This window comes from Zea mays, chromosome 5 (assembly GCF_902167145.1).
Source record: "Zea mays cultivar B73 chromosome 5, Zm-B73-REFERENCE-NAM-5.0, whole genome shotgun sequence".
Classification (NCBI taxonomy): Eukaryota; Viridiplantae; Streptophyta; class Magnoliopsida; order Poales; family Poaceae; genus Zea; species Zea mays.
In genome coordinates, this window is record NC_050100.1 from 169252826 (window position 1) to 169272323 (window position 19498).

The window sequence follows — 19498 nt, forward strand, 5'->3', positions numbered from 1 at the left end:
TCAACCACCAAAATTAACTAGGGACTAGGTGTAAGCCTAATTCCCTTTCACAACTCAAAGATCCAAGGTCCAAAAAATGACTCCCTGCTGTCTTCTCTTGCTCTGATCACTCGTTCGACCAAAGTTTAGTTTTGTGCTTGTGCCTTAGAGGTCGGCATTTTGGGTTGTAAGATTCTGGACTTCATTGGGTGCACCGGAGGTGCACCCAATGGGTGTAGCCCCCGACCTTTGAGTGGATTTTAGAAGATAATCTACTCGAAGGTCTTCTCCAAAGATTATCTCCATTCGCGCTCCTGCATCTCGGTTGAGGATTGATCTTTTCAATCTTGTCCCACGCCTTAGAAGTCGGCGCTATATCGGTTTAGAATGATACTCCATGGGGTGCACCGGAGGTGCACCCAATGGGTGTAGCCCCCGACCTTCAAATGGATTTTTTAAGGATAATCCATTCGAAGGTCTTCCTTTTGGAAAAAATTGGCATGAAGCTATTCGCATTATGCTTTGGAGGTCAGCATTATGTCATCAAAATTTTGCTGCAGAGGTCAGCATATATTTTGTCTTTAGCAGCCAAGTTTGCAATCCGTCCATATCTTGCTAGGTAATGCAATTTATTTGCTTCTGCAACTTGATTGGACGTTTGATGGACGTTCTGTGTCTAGTCCTCACATCGCTTCTGTCGGTCATATCTTGTACTTTGCTGGCTATATTTGGCTTTCCTCTGATCCTTACTGATATCTCATTTTTGTCTTGGGGTATTTACTGCGTGCCCTGCACGGATGTGACTGTTTTGAAAAATATACTGATAATTCCTGGGCGTCCCCCCCCAATGGGTGTGGGCAAGGGACGGCTTGGTACGCTGAGTGTTTTAGCCGGCTACTTCTGAGTAGTAATGTGATGGGACGGCTAGTGTAATCATATCCTTTGCGCTGTTGACTGGAGTCCCAATGGGTGTAGTATTGCATGAAACGGCGTCCGCCGTCTGACGTGTCTTCAGATGGGTGGGAGTGCTTATTGAATGCTTTGCGACTGTTCAGTGACCGCGGTTGGAAGTGAGCGGTTGCCTTTCCTTTCTATAAATAACGCTCTTGCTCCTCTGGTTTTTTCGCATCCTTTGCTGTTCTCTGCTTCTCCCCTTTCTTCTCTCCCAAAGCTTCCACCATGGGCAAGAACAACAAGCGCAAGCGTGAGCCGACTCCTCCATCGGAGGAGTTTGGTGACTCGGAATACTCAGAGGAGGAGTTCTCCTCTGAGTCCGAGGGGTCTCCGGCTCCCATCCCCCTGCGTGAGTCGTCTGATGACTCAGACGACTCCCAGGGGCTTGCGGCGGAGGTCTGGACGTACATCCGGGCCGTCGAGCGCTCCGGGCTCGAGGGCTCGGATGAGTCTGAGTTCTCCTCGGACGAGGAGGACTCGGACGGCGGCGAGGACGAAGATGACGACGACGACGACGACGATGGTGGCGACGGCGACGGTGACGGTGGCAACGGCGGCGGAGGCAGCGGCGGCAAGGGCAGCACTAGAGGCGGCAGCAGCACGGGCAGCACCAAGGGCGGCGGCGGCAAGGGCAGCGGCGGCAAGGCCAGTGGCTAAACGCCACTGGTCTTTAGATATTAGTATAGTGTAGTTAAAATAATGTAGTAGTAATTTAGAGTAGTATAGTGTAGTTTAGTAGTAGTAGTAATGTAGAGTAGAAGTAGGGAAGCACCAACTCGCGAAGAGTTGGTTTGTAAACTCATTAACTTCCCTTTAATGAAGAACTGTCGTTGACCCCCCTTTTCGATGACTCGTTGTTGCTTTTTCTGAATGTTGAACTGATTCTTTTGATATAGTAGAAACAACGCTGAGCGATGTGAAGGTTGACATCAGCGTTTTAGAAGTAACACCAAGCAATCGAACACAAGACCAGCGTTTTAGAGGCAATGCCGAATGATAGAAGGTCGGCGTCGGCATTTTAGAAGTAACGCCGAGCGACAGAATACGAGTTTGGCGTTTTAGAGGCAACGCCGAGTGTTTAAAGGTCGACATCGGCATTTTAGAAGTAATGCCAAGCGATTTGGACACGAGGTCGGCGTTTTAGAAGCAACGCCGAGTGATTGAAGGTCGGCGTCGGCATTTTAGAAGTAACGCCGAGCGATTGAACACGTGGTCGGCGTGTTAGAGGCCACGCCGAGTGATTGGAGGTCGGCGTCGGCATTTTAGAAGTAACGCCGAGCGATTGAACACGTGGTCGGCGTGTTAGAGGCCACGCCGAGTGATTGGAGGTCGGCGTCGGCATTTTAGAAGTAATGCCGAGCGATTGAACACGAGGTCGGCGTTTTAGAGGCAGCGCCGAGTGATTGAAGGTTGACGCCGGCATTTTAGAAGTAATTCCGAGCGATTGAACACGAGGTCAGCGTTTTAGAGGCAGCGCCGAGTGATTGAAGGTTGACGCCGGCATTTTAGAAGTAATTCCGAGCGATTGAACATGAGGTCAGCGTTTTAGAGGCAACGCCGAGTGATAGCCAGCTTCACGAGTTACTTTGAGGATAATAACCGAGTGATGAAGTGGCACGTCGGCTTTCTTGGAAATAACTGTCGGGTGATGACTGGGCACTTTTTGAAAGGGTATCTGGCTCAAGAATATCCCCTAAGAGTTGCGCTTTTAGCCGCCTTTGCTTTCCGTGCCCTAGTTCTTGCATTCCCGCATCTGAATCTTCTCTGCCACTCGCCTCCTACTCTGTTCGTCAGTGAGAAGCAAGATGGCGCCCAAGAGGAAAACTGCGAACTCGTCTGCTGCGGTGATCCCTGCAATCGACCCCAACAGTAAGTTACCCTTCGCAGGTAACCACATGTCCGTTATTCCCGAAGCTGAGCTTCTCCGTCTTGTCTCCATCGGGGTTCTTCCTCCGCGGGAACTCTGTTCTTGGCGGATCTGCCACGGGACTACTGTCCCAACCGAAGATACCCACGAGTCAGTAGTTTATGCTCCCTTTCTTCTCCGCGGCCTCGGCCTTCCAATCTCTCCTTTTTTCCGTGGCCTTCTTGACTTTTATCATATCAACTTGACCCATTTGAACCCTAATTCCATTCTCCAAATCTCCATCTTCGTTCACCTATGCGAAGCCTTCCTCGGTGTGCTGCCGCATTTCGGTTTGTGGAAGTATCTGTATCATTGTCGCCCTGGGATGGCCGGGGGGCAACACCAGCTGGTCGGAGGTGCCAGTTTGGAGATGCGCCGTGGGCGGAAGACCGAGTATCTTGAGATTCCCCTCAAGCATTAAAGGGTGGCGTCTGGAGTGGTTTATAGTTGACAATTATGGAAATTCTCTCCCCTCCCGGTCGGGAAGACAGCCAGACGTTCGCACTCCGAGTTGGACTGAGTCTCCCACAGATCAGGAGGTGGCCGAGGCGGGCGTGCTGCTTACTGAAATCGGATTACTGAAAGAAAGAGGTCTGACTGCCGAAGCTGTGGTCACTGATTTTGTTTTCAAGAACATTCAGCCACTGAAAGACAGGGCCTATCCAGCATATCTGTATCGAGGGCTGGCCGACTCAACTCGGGTTACCAATAAGAGAATTCCTTCTGTTGACTTGGTAAGCCGACTTGAAATGATCCTCAGGGGTAAAGTTTCGAATGTTGGTGCTCCAGTGGCATACTCGGCTTGGAACCTACCTCCTCCCAAAGCTTTCACCCTTTTTGTGTCAAATCCGCCTGTGACTGACAGCAATTTGGGCCTTAGAGTGCGACCCTCTGCTGAGGAAGTCAGTACTTTGGTTGCTTCGCTCGGGGCGATTCCTGATGATGAACGGCAGGTTTATTTTGAAGTGCCTCTGAACCCCAGTGATGCTGACATAAATGACATGCTTGATCTATTAGCTGAGGATTCGTCCGATGCTGCTCCTGATGGTACCTTGGCAGTGGTGCCCCTTCCAGAGGTTGATACAACTTTGGATGTCCCGAAACCTGTCAGCACTCGTCCGAGGCGCCCTAGCCGACCCAGTCAGCCCGAGCCTTCTGCTGATGAGCAAAAGAAAAAGAGAAGACGCCTCCGGCGAGTATCCAGTTTTGATGAGGACGCCGGCACTTTAGCTCCTGCTGCTGAAGAAGTGCCTGTAATCGGTCTTACTGACACTGATCCCAATGGGTGTGCCCAAACTGTTGCTGATCCCAATGGGAGTGCTGCTTGTGTTGCTGCTGTGGAGGATGAAGAGGAAGAAGATGAAGCTCCTTTAACTCGGAAAAACAGTCGGCAGATCATTGCCAGTGGTGGAAGTAGTGGAGTTCCTTCTCCTGCTTTGTCTGCCCTTATTGGTCTGCAAGAGCTGTCCATGGCCAACTTTGATCAAACTCTAGAGGATATGGTCCCAGAGGATTCGCTATCAGAGCCTGTGGATGTTGATGCAACAGAGACTTGTGCTGCCGTGCCCGATGCTGGGTTGAGGTCATCCCGTGCCTCGTCGACCTTAGAGCATGATCTCGAGGGTCGGAATGTTGATTTGGATTGTCCCGGTCCCATGGAAGTAGCTGAAGGCCCGTCAACCTTAGAGGTGGTTACGGCAAAGAGCTTGGACCCCTTGAATAGTGCTGACACGTGCCCAGCCCCCGAGGATGTCGCCGGGGAAGGCTTAGCTCGGGTGAAGAGTGTAAGCCACTGCCCAGCCCCCGAGGGTGTTGCCGGGGATGATCCGGCTCAAGTGGGCAGTGCCAACTTTGACCCAGCCCCCGAGGGTGTCCGAGCGAGGTCTCCTTCCTGCACTTCCATGGATGTTCATGCGGGTTCACGTCCACACTCTGGCGGTATGGTGGTGGCCCAAACTCCGGATCAGGAGGTCGCTTTAGAGGGCAGCATCCCCACTGGTCTGGCGTTAGGATCTGTTGAATGTACTGAGCTCGTTCCTGCTGGTCTGCTGCAAGCTGCCTCGGGTGGTGGTCTGGCACCTGGTTACCAGCTGATTTCTCCTGACTTGGGGATCCCTTCGCTCTTTTCCAACCTCCAGGTGCTGTGCTGTGCTTTAGTTTGATCTTTATGTTGCATGAATTGTTGTCATTATGTTCATCCGCTCTTCTTATCAGGCTTTGGTGGATGGAATGGCCAGCCAGCTGAAGTCGCAGGGTGCTTCCATCCCAGAAGTGGCTTCATCTCTTGAGCGTTGGAATCCGGTGTTGCTTCATCGTCGTGTATCCGAGTTGGAGGCAACTAATGCTGGTTAGTGCCCTTTCTTCTTCTTCCTTGCCTTTGTTCGTGGATTGTTTTACCTTCTGACCTCATTTCGTTTGATTACCTCTTGATAGGAATGACTCGGCAGATTGCAGTTCTTGAGGAAAAACATTCCCAAGATCAAGCTGAAATGGCTCGACGGTGCGCTGACTTCGAGGAGAGGTATTCTCAGAGCCAGACTGAACTGAGTCAGGTCTCCGCGGCTTTGGATGACGCCAACGCTCTGAGTTCTTCTCTTCATGTTCAGCTTGACTCTGAAAAGGTAACTTTCAAAACCGTGCTTCGCCTTATCGTGCTCTTTTTACTTGCTTGGATTCTGAAGGAGTTGATTTTTGTTTGCAGGAAGAAAAACGTATCCTCGCTGCTTCTCGCGACAATCTGGATAGATTATATTGAGATTCTAGCAATTCGCTGACCATCTTGGAGAGGAGCCACCGTTTTACAATGGAAGAACTGGACAATCAGCGTTGCAGGCTGCAAGAATCTTCGGACGAAGTGACCCGCCTTACGCAGTTGCTATCAGCAAAGGATGCCACCATCAAGGGACTCCGAGCTTCTAAGAAATCGATTGCTCAGGAGTTAGAAGCTGCTCAGCTGGCTACTAGAGTTGCCGAAGAAACTGCTGTCACTTTCAAAGCTCAGCGTGATAAAGCCCTGGACAAGGCTATTCGGGCGGGACGAATCTTGATGAGAAGACCCGGCGTGGTTGTCCCTGAAGACATAAGAGCCGATGTGAATGCTGCCCCCGATTCTTCGAATCGCCCTTCTTTGTCAGTCGTTCCTGAGAAAGACATTGGAAAATAAAGAAACATTTCGCGTGCTATGAGCGCGCGGTTAGCATGATCAAGTACTCGTTAGAGGTTATCGGCTTATCATTCGAATGACATTATCACTCTCTTATTGTATCCGAATTTATTAATTTGCAAATTTGTGGTAACGCTGCATGATGATTATGAAGTTTGTTTTCGGGATATGGAAGTCATCCCTTGGGTTGCGCAAGCGCGAGTAAACTGCACCGGCTTGAGCCACCACTGACTTTAGCCGATAGCTCCGCTAGTAGGGTATAGTGGTCACCCTGGGTTAAGTAAGCGTGAGCATGTTGCACCGCCTTAAGTCGTTGCCGACTTAAGTCGATTGCTCCGTTTGTAGGGCATAGTGGTCACCCCGAGTTAAGTAAGCGTGAGCATGTTGCACCGCCTTAAGTCGTTGCCGACTTAAGTTGATTGCTCCGTTTGTAGGGCATAGTGGTCACCCCGAGTTAAGTAAGCGTGAGCATGTTGCACCGCCTTAAGTCGTTGCCGACTTAAGTCGATTGCTCCGTTTGTAGGGCATAGTGGTCACCCCGAGTTAAGTAAGCGTGAGCATGTTGCACCGCCTTAAGTCGTTGCCGACTTAAGTCGATTGCTCCGTTTGTAGGGCATAGTGGTCACCCCGAGTTAAGTAAGCGTGAGCATGTTGCACCGCCTTAAGTCGTTGCCGACTTAAGTCGATTGCTCCGTTTGTAGGGCATAGTGGTCACCCCGAGTTAAGTAAGCGTGAGCATGTTGCACCGCCTTAAGTCGTTGCCGACTTAAGTCGATTGCTCCGTTTGTAGGGCATAGTGGTCACCCCGAGTTAAGTAAGCGTGAGCATGTTGCACCGCCTTAAGTCGTTGCCGACTTAAGTCGATTGCTCCGTTTGTAGGGCATAGTGGTCACCCCGAGTTAAGTAAGCGTGAGCATGTTGCACCGCCTTAAGTCGTTGCCGACTTAAGTCGATTGCTCCGTTTGTAGGGCATAGTGGTCACCCCGAGTTAAGTAAGCGTGAGCATGTTGCACCGCCTTAAGTCGTTGCCGACTTAAGTCGATTGCTCCGTTTGTAGGGCATAGTGGTCACCCCGAGTTAAGTAAGCGTGAGCATGTTGCACCGCCTTAAGTCGTTGCCGACTTAAGTCGATTGCTCCGTTTGTAGGGCATAGTGGTCACCCCGAGTTAAGTAAGAATGCAAGTCAATCGTAAACGAGCCGAGTATCTTTGAAATCTCTCTTTATTGATGACGTATTTCCATTATACAGAATACATGGTCGCCCCGGCTGTTTTGAAATACAGCTAGGGGTAAAACTTTCGGAGGTGCTCTATGTTCCAGGAGTTCCCAACTTCTGTGCCATCCATCTGGGTGAGGCGATATGATCCGGGCCGAGTGACCTCTGCTACTATGAAAGGCCCTTCCCATAAGGGTGATAACTTGTGCCGTCCCTCCCCCGTTAGAATTCGGCGGAGGACGAGGTCTCCTATCGAAAAGAAACGTTGCCGCACAGCTTTGTCGTGATAGCGCCTTAGAGTCTGCTGGTACCGTGCTGATTGGATTACTGCATTCAGTCGTTCTTCCTCGAGTACATCAATATCCTCCAGCCTGGTGGCCTCGGCTTCTGCTATGCTTTCGAAGATCAATCTTGGCGCCCCAAATTTGAGATCAGCAGGTAGCACTGCCTCTGACCCATAGACCATGAAGAAAGGGGTGTTTCCATGCAGGGCTCGGCTAGGTTGGGTTCTCAGGCTCCAAACAACATAAGGCAGTTCTCTTATCCATTTTCCCGCGAATTTTTCATTCTTATCGAAGACCCTTTTCCTGAGTGCCTCCAATATCATTCCGTTGGCTCGCTCAACCTGCCCGTTGGCTCTTGGATGTGCTACGGATGCGTACTTGATCTGAATGCTCTTTTGCTCGCAGAAGTCAAAGAATTCTGAGCTGGTGAAGTTGGATCCCAAGTCAGTAATGATACTGTTTGGTATCCCGAATCTGAATATTATGCTTTGTATGAATTCCACGGCTTTAGCAGAGGTTAAAGAAGCAATGGGCTGGAACTCTATCCATTTAGTGAATTTGTCAATCGCCACCAATACATGGGTATATCCTCCTTGAGCTTTCTTGAAAGGTCCAATCATGTCCAGTCCCCAGCACGCGAAAGGCCAAGTTACTGGTATGGTCTGCAGCTGCTGTGCTGGCATGTGCTGTTGCTTTGACAGGTATTGGCAAGCTTCGCATCTCTGAACTAACTCGGCTGCATCGTCCTTCGCCGTCGGCCAATAGAATCCTGACCTAAAAACCTTCCCGACTAGTGTTCTGGATGCAGCATGTACTCCACATTGCCCTGCATGGACTTCCTTCAGAAGTTGCTTCCCGGTGGACGGGAGAACGCATTTCATGAGGACACCTGACGCGCCCCTCCTGTATAATACCTCCCCAATGAGTGTATAGTGAGCTGATTGTCTGGCAATACGCTCTGCCGAGTTCTTGTCATCTGGTTCTTCTTCATTCTTTATATACTTAATAATCGGCCGTCTCCAATCATCAGAGTTTGACTCGGGTTGGTCTATGATGTTGCACTCTTCTGTTTGATCCATTGAGATACTCGGCTGCAGAATTTCTTGTACGAAGACTCCGGGTGGGACCTGAGTTCGACCGGATCCGAGCTTGGACAGTACATCGGCTGCCGTGTTCCGATCTCTTTCTACATAATGAAATTCCAGACCCTCAAATTTATCTTCCAGCTTTCGGACGGCAGCGCAGTACTTTCCCATTGAATCACTTGAACAATCCCATTCTTTGTTTATCTGGCTGATGACTACCAGAGAATCTCCATATACCATCAATCTTTTGACGCCCAGTGATATGGCGATGTTTAATCCGTGTATCAAGGCTTCATACTCGGCTGCATTGTTAGAGGCCGGGAATAGCAACTGGAGAGCGTACTTGAGGTGCTCGCCTCCAGGTGCGGTGAAGAGAATCCCTGCTCCTGCTCCCTGCAGCTTTAGCGAGCCATCGAAATGCATTCGCCATACTTCTGCAGTTTCTGGATTGTCTGGAACTTGCTGTTCTGTCCATTCCGATACGAAATCAACCAGTGCTTGAGTTTTGATGGCGGTGCGAGGTCGGAACTCGATATCGTGGGATCCCAACTCGCAAGCCCACTTGGCTATTCGGCCAATGGCTTCCTTGTTGTGAAGAATGTCCCCTATTGGAAAACCAGTGACTACTATGACTTTGTGGTCGTCAAAGTAGTGGCGCAGCTTGCGGGCAGTTAGAAGTACTGCATATAATAGCTTCTGAACCTGAGGATATTTTTTCTTCGAGGGACCTAGAACTTCACTGATGAAGTAAACAGGATGTTGTACCGGATATGCATGCCCTTCTTCCACTCGCTCGACTACTAACGCAGTGCTTACCACGTGAGTCGTGCAAGAGATATACAGCAGCAAATCTTCAGCCGGTTGAGTCGGCGTAGCTCGCCGGGGCGGTTTCAATACTGGTGGTGTCGTCAAGAATTTTTTCAGTGCATCTAGAGCTTCTTGTGCTTCTGAAGTCCACTGAAACTTGTCCACCTTCTTGAGTAGCTTGTAAAATGGCAAACCTTTCTCTCCCAGTCTGGATATAAATCTGCTCAGAGCTGCCATACATCCAGTGAGTCGCTGAACCTTCTTTTGTGACCGAGGAGCTTCCATCTTCATGATAGCTTCAATCTTATCTGGATTAGCCTCAATTCCCCGGTGGCTGACGATAAATCCGAGCAACTTTCCTGTTGGTACCCCGAAAACGCATTTTTCAGGATTGAGCTTCCATCTATATCTTCTCAGGCTGTTGAAAACCAGCTGTAAATCTTCGATGAAGTTTTCCGAATTCTCTGTTTTGATCACCATGTCATCAACGTAAGCCTCCACACGCTTGCCCCAGTGATCGGCTAGGCATGTTTGAATGGCTCTCTGATAAGTCGCTCCAGCGTTTTTGAGGCCGAACGGCATGGAGGTATAACAGAAAGCACCAAACGGAGTGATGAACGCCGTTTTTTCCTCGTCTTCTTTTGCCAAACTAATCTGATGATATCCGGAATAGCAATCTAAGAAAGACAGCACAGAACATCCAGCGGTGGAATCCACCACCTGATCTATCCTCGGGAGCCCGAAGGGATCCTTCGGACAGTGTTTGTTGAGATCAGTATAGTCGACGCACATGCGCCAATCCACTTTATTCTTTTTGAGTACAAGAACAGGGTTGGCTAACCACTCGGGGTGTAATACTTCTCTAATAAATCCAGCCGCGACCAAGCGGACTAACTCGGCACGAATGGCCTCTCTCTTGTCGGGCGTGAAACGACGTAGCTTTTGCCGGATCGGCCTCGCCTGAGGATAGACCTTCAATTTGTGCTCGGCCAGTTCTCTTGGGACTCCTGGCATATCCGCAGGTTGCCACGCGAATACGTCCCGGTTATCTTGCAGGAACTGAACGAGCGCGCTTTCCTATTTGTCATTCAAACTGGAGCTGATGATGGCCGTCTTGCGCTCATCAGCGAACCCTAGGTTGATCCGCTTGGTTTCTTCAACCGGCCGCATAGAGGTTACGGCCTGAGCTTCGTTTGCCGGTACGGCGAGGTCTTCCTCAGGCTTAGAGTTCGCCGGCGTAGAAGGAACCGTTGACGGCTTGGTGGTGAGGGCTGCTTGGATGGCCACTCGGAAACATTCTGCGGTGCCTTGGAAGTCGGCACGCACAGTTATGATTCCTTGCGGTCCTGGCATCTTCAGTATCATGTATGTATAGTGCGGAATGGCCATGAATTTGGCCAGTCCCGGCCTCCCGATGATGGCATTGTACCCGCAGTCGAAGTTCGCCACCTCGAACCTCAGGAACTCGGTTCTGTAGTTCTCCAGAGTTCCGAAGGTGACCGGCATGTAGATGTGGCCCAGCGGGTATTCCCCTTCCGTCGGCACGATGCCGAAGAAAGGAGTGTCCGACTCGTGGAGCTCTTTGAGGTGAACTCCCAAGCCTTGGAGCGTACGGGGGAAGGTGACGTTGATGCTGCTCCCCCCGTCCACTAGCACCTTCTTTACCCGGCTCTCTCGGATCACCGGATCGACGAGGAGCGGGTATTTGCCTGGATGGTCGAAGTTGAGCCATTGATCCTCCCGAGTGAAAGTGATCGGGTGCTCCGACCACCGGTATGGGGCGGGAGGACCGGTGGTCGCCACCAGTATCTGGCGGTCGTTGAGCTTTTGTTGTCTTTTGTTCTCCTGCGACCCATGTCCGCCGAAGATGACGTTGACCTCCCTGTCAACGCGTGGGAAAGCTCCTCCTCCCCCCTCCTCCTGCTGATGGGGCTGTCGTGGTTCATCTGGTCCTCCCCTCGGCGGAGGAGGCGGTAGAGGTTGGAAGGGTCGGCCGTGCCCGACGGAGTGCTTGAAGTCCCGGCAGTTTCGAAGAGTGTGGCGCATGTCCTTGTGGTACGGGCACTGGGCGTCGAGGATGTCGTCCAGCGTGCGCTCGCCTCCACGAGGTCCTCCTCGGGCGCGAGAGGCGGGTGGTCCGGCGGCGTGTACTTCTTCTCGAGGCCTCTTCTCCCAGCGTTTGTCGGATGGCTGGTTTGCGTCACGTCGTGGTGCTGCCGGTGCAGGCTTTGCTCCTCCGATGAGATCCTGGGCCCGCTCGTCGGCGGTGATGTAGAGGTCGGCTTCCCGGAACAGCTCCTCGGAGGTAGTCGGTGCCTTTTGTAGTATGGCTCGGACGAAAGCCGAGTCATTGGATCCTCTGTAGAAGTCCTCGATCACGGCCGCCTCCGTGACTGTCACACCCGGTTTTAGAAGGCAAACCGAATGCGAACCATGTACGTGCCAGGATCAGTTATTCACGTACACAGCAGTTACATAATATGGACATCATCACACAGTGCTCAAAATAGTATTAATAAGGGAAATAGTCGATTACATCATACGTCTGAGACGTCCATATAGTTCTTACAATAAATCAAAGTGCGGAAAAGAAACGTAGATAACGCGGCCTTCACAGGCAGCCGACTGGGGGTTGCCGCTAACCCACACCTAGAACTCGTCGTAATCTTGGAACTCCTGGAAGTCTCCTTCCACAGCTTCGTCTTCGCCTGAGCAGTGGTTGCAACGCTGACAACCTGGGGGGGGGGGTTTGGTGTGTAGAGCAAGGGTGAGTACACATCAACATACTCAGCAAGTATCCTGTTTGGCTGTAGTGGACTAGCTTTATGTGGGGATAAGTCAAGCAGTTGCTTTTAGTTGGTCAGGTTATTACTTACTAGTAGAAAGCCAAGTTTTAGCATTAACCCAAGTTATTAACCCGATGTATCCTTTCCAAACGGAAAGAATACCACTTACCAATACCATAATCATAACCAGAACCATCAATCTCATAACCACCTGTACCACAATGTCTCTGATCAAGTACCACTAATCACTGGAGCTCCCTTGGCCGCTCATAACCGCGAGCACGGCTGATATATCAGTTTCATAACACTCTGCAGAGGTTGTGCACTTTACCCACAAGCCGTGATTCCCTCTCTAGCCCGGGCTTGCAAGACCCTTATTCACTCCCGAGGTGAATGGCCAGGGATTCACTACGAAGCCTTTACAAAGATTCCCCGGGGCTGTAGCCACCCGTTAGGTTTCCTAAATGCACCGCACTCCTCCCCAAGGGGCGAACCCAAACTTGGCAGAGCGAGCCGCATACACCGAGCCCCATTGACGGCACGACGGCTAAGTGAACTACACCCCGGATCCTCTAATTATTCAGCTAAGGGCACCCCATTCCACCCTCATGGTTGCACTGTTTTCCCGGGCGGTCATCCATAGAACAGGTCCTTACGGAGAGGCACTCGAGAAACCGCTCGAGCCCCCTTGAAAACCACAAGTATAATCATAAAGGAGAACGGGAAAACAGCGTATCATAGATAATCACATCATGTTCATTGATTAGAGTTGAGCAATAGCATCAGACTAAGTAGTAATAATCCGACCCAAATAGGTAAACAAGGACATGGATAACAAAAGCTAGTCAATCCTTAGGTATAAATGTGTAGTGCGGGAGGTGAATTAAAGAATGAATAGGACATAGATAGGTCAAAGGACACTTGCCTCCACCAAACGACTGCTGCTCAGGGACTTCTCCTGCGGATTCCTCGGGCTCTTCGACCGGATCGTTCTCTATGCGAGCGCAAACATACATACATACATCCACATATTTAATACAAAAGAACAGTACACCATACAAGATAACAAATAAAGCGAATATGCATCAAGTATGACATTCGATAACGCATTTGTTATGGTTAGAAAGAAACGGGAAAGGTCTCGCAGGGGGTCAAATCTTATGCACTAATGACACAATTGGTTTTTAACAAAACAATTCTGTTATATAAATCTATATATACTAATGGAAACCTAATCACTTTTAGTTGATCAACATTGCACAGGGTAAACAATTAACTACGTGAATCAATAGCATAACGGAATTTTAAATTAAACTTCCTATTTTCTCATAGCATAAACAGTGATTAGCCTACTTAAAATACAGTAATTATGATCACAGAAAATAAATAAAATAAAAATAAAAAAAAATAAAAAAACAGAAGGGGGGGGGGCGGTTGAACCGGCCCTAGGGCGGTTGAACCGGCCCTAGGCGGGGCGCGCAGGGGCGGCTGAGCTGGCGAGGGCGGGGCGGCCGAACCGGCGGGGCAGGGGGCGGCCGAACCGGCGGGGCAGGGGGCGGTGCAGGGGGCGGCCGAGCCGGCCGTGGGGCGGCCGAACCGGCGGGGCAGGGGGCGGCGCGGCCGAGCCGGCCATGGGGCGGCCGAACCGGCGGGGCAGGGGGCGGCGCGGCCGAGCCGGCCATGGCGGCTGGGCTGGGCGGCGGGCGGCCGGACCGGGCGGGCAGGGAGGCAGCCGAACCGGCCATGGGGAAAGGGGAGAGGGGATGGGGGAGGGAGGAGAGGGGGAGGGGGGAGCTCACCGGGGAGGGGCGCGACGGCGAGGGGCGGCCGGCGGCAGGGGCGGCCGAGGGCGGCGGTTGGGCAGGGGGCGGCGGCGGCTTAGGGCAGGGGTAGGGGCGGCGGCTTAGGGAGAGGGAGAGAAAATGAGAGAAAATGAGAGGGAGGGAGAAAGAATTGGGGGAAAAAGGGGAGGTGGGGGGGCGGTTGGGCCTATTGGGCCCAAGGGGGGGGCGCCAGGGGGCGGCTGGGCCGGCCGGGGTCGGCCCAGGGCGCGGGAGAGAGAGAGAGGGGGAGAGAGAAAGAGAGAGAAAAGAGAAAGAAAGATCTTCTTCTCATTTTCGAAATCCGATGAATGCAATTGCGCTTTCAAAGCAATCAAAAGAAATGCAGGGTTCGGCATGGTGCATCAAACAACATAAGGTTTTTAGGGTTTTTCTTACACGGGAAATCCAAACCGAATCCCGCTAGAACTTTGGAAAAGGTCAAGGTTTAGCGAGGGGAAAAAGAAAAAGAAAAGGTAACGCCCGAATTTTGGCGAGTAAAGAAAAGAAAAAAAATTCAACTGCAAAATTCGGGGCGTTACAAACCTATCCCCCTTAAAAGAATCTCGCCCTCAAGATTCAGGGCTGGCTAGCAAAGAGCTCTGGGTACTTAGCCATCAGATCATCTTCACGCTCCCAGGTTGCTTCTTCCTCAGAGTGGTGACTCCATCTGACTTTGCACATTCTGACGGTCTTCCTTCGGGTGACTCTATCTGCAACCTCAAGGATCTGAGCTGGCTTCTCAACATAGGTCAAGTCCTCCTGGACTTCCAGACCTTCCACTGGCAACTGCTCTTCTGGCACACGCAAGCACTTCTTCAACTGAGACACATGAAAGACATCATGCACAGCGGACAAATTCTCTGGCAAACTGAGCTGATAAGCCACTTCTCCTCGTCTCGCAAGAATCTGATACGGACCAATGTAGCGGGGTGCTAGCTTGCCTTTCACTCCGAATCTTCTGACTCCCCTGATCGGTGACACTTTCAGATAGACAAAGTCTCCGACTTCGAAACTCAGCTCTCTTCTTCTTGTGTCTGCATAGCTTCGCTGCCTTGATTGCGCTATCTTCAGATTCTCTCGGACCATCTTGATGTTCTCTTCGGCTTCAAGCAAAATGTCTGGCCCAAACACTTGCTTTTCTCCAGGCTGATCCCATTGCAACGGAGTTCTGCAACTCCTTCCATACAGCGCTTGAAACGGTGACATCTTCAAACTGGCCTGGTAACTGTTGTTATAGGAAAACTCTGCATAAGGCAATCGCTTGTCCCATCCGGACTGATCTTGCAACGCACAGGCTCTCAACATATCTTCAAGAATTTGATTGGTTCTTTCAGTCTGACCATCTGTCTGCGGGTGATAAGCTGAACTGAAATTCAGATGCGTGCCCAAGGCTTCATGCAACTGCTGCCAGAAATGAGAGGTGAACTGCGTTCCTCTGTCTGACACTATCTTCTTTGGCACACCATGAAGACAAACGATCCGAGACATATACAATTCTGCCAATACTGCACTGTTGTAGCTGGTCTTGACAGGTATGAAGTGGGCTGACTTGGTCAAACGGTCCACTACTACCCAAATGGAATCGTAGCCGGCTCGAGTGCGAGGCAATCCGACTATGAAATCCATACCAATTTCATCCCATTTCCACTGAGGGATCTGCAACGGTTGCAACAATCCAGCTGGTCTCTGGTGTTCTGCCTTAATTCTTCGGCAACTATCGCACATAGCCACATGCTCTGCGATTTCCCTCTTCATTCCGTACCACCAGAATTTCTTCTTCAGATCCTGATACATCTTCTCACTGCCAGGGTGAATCGAATAAGCTGTCTCATGAGCTTCCTTGAGAATCAACTCCCGAATAGACTGGACATTGGGAACACACAAGCGGTCTTTGAACCATACCACGCCTTCAGCATCTTCTCGAAAGTCTTTGCCTCTGCCATCTAGAATCAGTCGCCGAATCTCACTAATTTTCTCATCATTCTTCTGCGCTTCTTTGATTTCGCGCTCCAAGGTAGGTTCCAATTCAACTGTAACTCCTCGCGAATTGTTCAGAAATCCGAGACTCAACCTGTCAAACTCCTTGGCCAACTCATAAGGCATCGGATGAGCGACCATCAGATTGACTTGACTCTTTCTGCTCAAAGCATCTGCCACTACGTTTGCTTTGCCGGGATGGTAATGAATCTCCAACTCATAGTCTTTGATCAATTCTAACCATCTTCGTTGCCTCATGTTCAACTCTGACTGAGTGAATATGTACTTCAGACTCTTGTGGTCTGTGTAAACATCGCATTTCTGTCCATACAGATAGTGCCTCCATGTCTTCAGTGCGTGAACCACTGCTGCCAACTCTAGATCATGGATCGGGTAATTCTTCTCATGAACCTTCAGCTGTCGGGACGAGTAAGCCACAACTCTTCCCTCTTGCATCAACACACATCCCAAACCTGTGTAACAAGCATCGCAATACACCGAGAAGGGCTTGTGCACATCAGGCAAGACTAGGACAGGCGCTGTTGTCAACTTCTCTTTCAGCGCTTCAAAGGCCTCTTGGCATTTCTGGGTCCACTTGAACTCAACTTTGTTGCCTAGCAACGCTGTCATTGGCTTCGCAATCTTCGAAAACCCTTCAATGAATCGCCGATAATATCCGGCCATTCCAATGAAGCTCTTGATTCCTCTAGCATCTGTTGGCGCTTTCCAGTTTAGAATGTCTGCCACTTTCTTCGGATCCACAGCCAATCCTTCTTTGTTGATTATGTGACCCAAGAACAGGACTTCACTGATCCAGAACTCACACTTGCTCAACTTTGCATACAACTGGTGCTCTCGCAATCTCTGCAACACCATCCTCAAATGATCTGCATGCTCTTCTTCGCTTTGAGAATAAACCAGAATGTCATCAATGAATACCACCACGAACTTATCAAGATAATCCATGAATACACTGTTCATCAAGTTCATGAAGAATGCTGGCGCATTGGTCAAACCAAAAGACATCACTGTGAACTCATACAAACCATACTTGGAAATGAATGCCGTCTTCGGAATGTCCGAAGGTCGGATCCTGAGCTGATGATAACCTGACCTCAGATCAATCTTGGAGAACACACTGGCTCCTCTCAACTGGTCGAACAGATCTTCTATTCTGGGCAAAGGATACTTGTTCTTGATCGTGACCTCATTCAAAGCTCGATAATCGATACACATCCTCTTGGTGCCATCTTTCTTTTCCACGAACAAGACAGGGGCGGCCCAAGGCGAGGTGCTTGGCCGGATGTAACCTTTCTCTGACAGCTCATCAATTTGCTTCTTAAGTTCATCCAACTCTGGTCCAGATATTCTGTAAGCTCTCTTGAAGATAGGGGCGGTTCCAGGAAGAAGCTCTATAGCAAACTCAACTTTCCGCTCTGGTGGCATACCCGGTAAGTCCTTTGGAAACACATCTGGGAATTCAGACACAACCTTGATACTCTCAATTGGGTCTGCTTCACTGCTATCAACAGCCATCTGATAACAACTTCCTTTCTTTGGCTCAGGCGGGACTAACTCGGTCACCACTTCCTCTCCTAGTGGGGACACCAACTTGATGGTCCTTTTATCACAACTAATAACTGCCTGATACTTATCTAGCCAATTCATCCCTAGGATGACATCTATTCCCTGAGTACCCATTACTATAAGGTTGGCGGGAAATGCTATCCCCCTTATCTCCACACTTATATTCAAACAAATGCTATCGGCTCGAATTCTACCACCGGCTGAGTCAATTTGAATGGGGGTTAACATGGTAGTAATTGGAAGATTATGTGCTTCTACCCATGATGCAGTAATGAAAGAATGTGTTGCTCCAGTATCAAATAACACTTCTGCAATATGGGAATCGACTGGGAACATACCTACTGTCATGCCGGGGGTCTCCTGAACTGCTTCAGCTTCCAAGTGATTCAGTCTTCCATGATTATAGCGCTGCTGAGAGCGATTGCCTGATCCAGGCTGAGACACATTCTGCCTTGCTGGGGCATTGGGGCCTGACTGCTGCTGGGCTGCCTTCTTCGGACATTGCATCACCCAGTGGCCTTGCTCTCCACAGTGGAAACACGCCCTGTTTCCAACCTGAGCTGGTGCTGCCTGACTGTTCTGCTGATTTGCTGGGGCAGGAAGACGAGGTGTCTGCTGATTCTGCTTCTGAAACTGACCTCCTGACTGGTTGCTCTGACGGTTCTGGTACTGATTTTGAGGGTACTGCCTTTGGAACTGCTGATACTGCTGACGCTGCTGATGCTGCTGAGGTGGACGCTGGTTCTGCCTGAACTGCTGAGGTTGATTGCCTGAGAAACGGGGACGGCTGCTGCTTCCAGGCTGGGGTCCACTGATCTTGCGCTTACGATCTTCCATCTCCTTGCGCTTCCTCTCTGTCATGATTGCTCTGTCAATCAGGTGCTGGAATGTCGGGAAGGTGTGATTCATCAGCTGATACTGCAGAGGGTCAACCAAGCCTCTCAGGAAACGGTACTGTCGCTTGGCGTCGGTGTTGACATCTTCAGGAGCGTAGCGAGACAATTGCAGAAACCTGTCTCGATACTCACTGACAGACGATGACCCTTGCTTGAGGGCCAGGAACTCCTCCTTCTTCACTGTCATCAGACCTGCAGGCACATGGTACTGACGAAAGCTACCTCGGAATTCTTCCCAGGTGATGGTGTCGGGGTTGGCATGGGTGGCGAGGTAAGACTCCCACCATGACTGGGCTGCTCCTCTCAACAGACGGGGACCATACAGAACTTTCTCCCTGTCATCGCACTGAGCGGTATGCAACTCCCGCTCCACAGTGCGCAGCCAATCTTCAGCATCCATGGGGTCAGAAGAGTGAGCGAACGTTGGTGGATGACCTCTCATGAATTCAGCACGCTTGTCTCTGGGCATCTGAGGCATCTGAGGCTGGGGTGGTGCTTGCTGCTGTTGCTGCTGCTGCTGCTGCTGAATGGCGGCCAGAGTCTGACCGATGGCTTGAACTGCCTGAGTCTGCATCAGAAACATCTGCTCAATCGACATCGGGGGCGGGGGCGGCAGGTGCTGCTGCTGGGGCACCTCATCCTGCGGAGCGGCTCGCTCCTGCTGAGCACGCCTTCCTCCTCTACGCCTGTTCTCTGACATCTGCAGAACGCAACCACACATCAGAACTGATCTGGCAGATCTTGCAGCATAAGAAAAGAGAATAGAATTCTTCAACAGCACTGAGCAGGTGAGCATCTTCACTGATCTCCAACACAGACCACACAGCTTCTCAGATAAAGAGGAAAGGAGAATAATGGGTTTCCCAACTATATAACTAACTTTATTGACATAGTATGTAAACCAAAATGCAGGGGATACCCACACTCTGGTGACAATCATTACAAAGATCCAAACCAAACATAGTTCATCATGACAAACATAAATGCACAGGATATAGCAAACTACCCTGTCTAACTAAGACTAACTAAAACTGA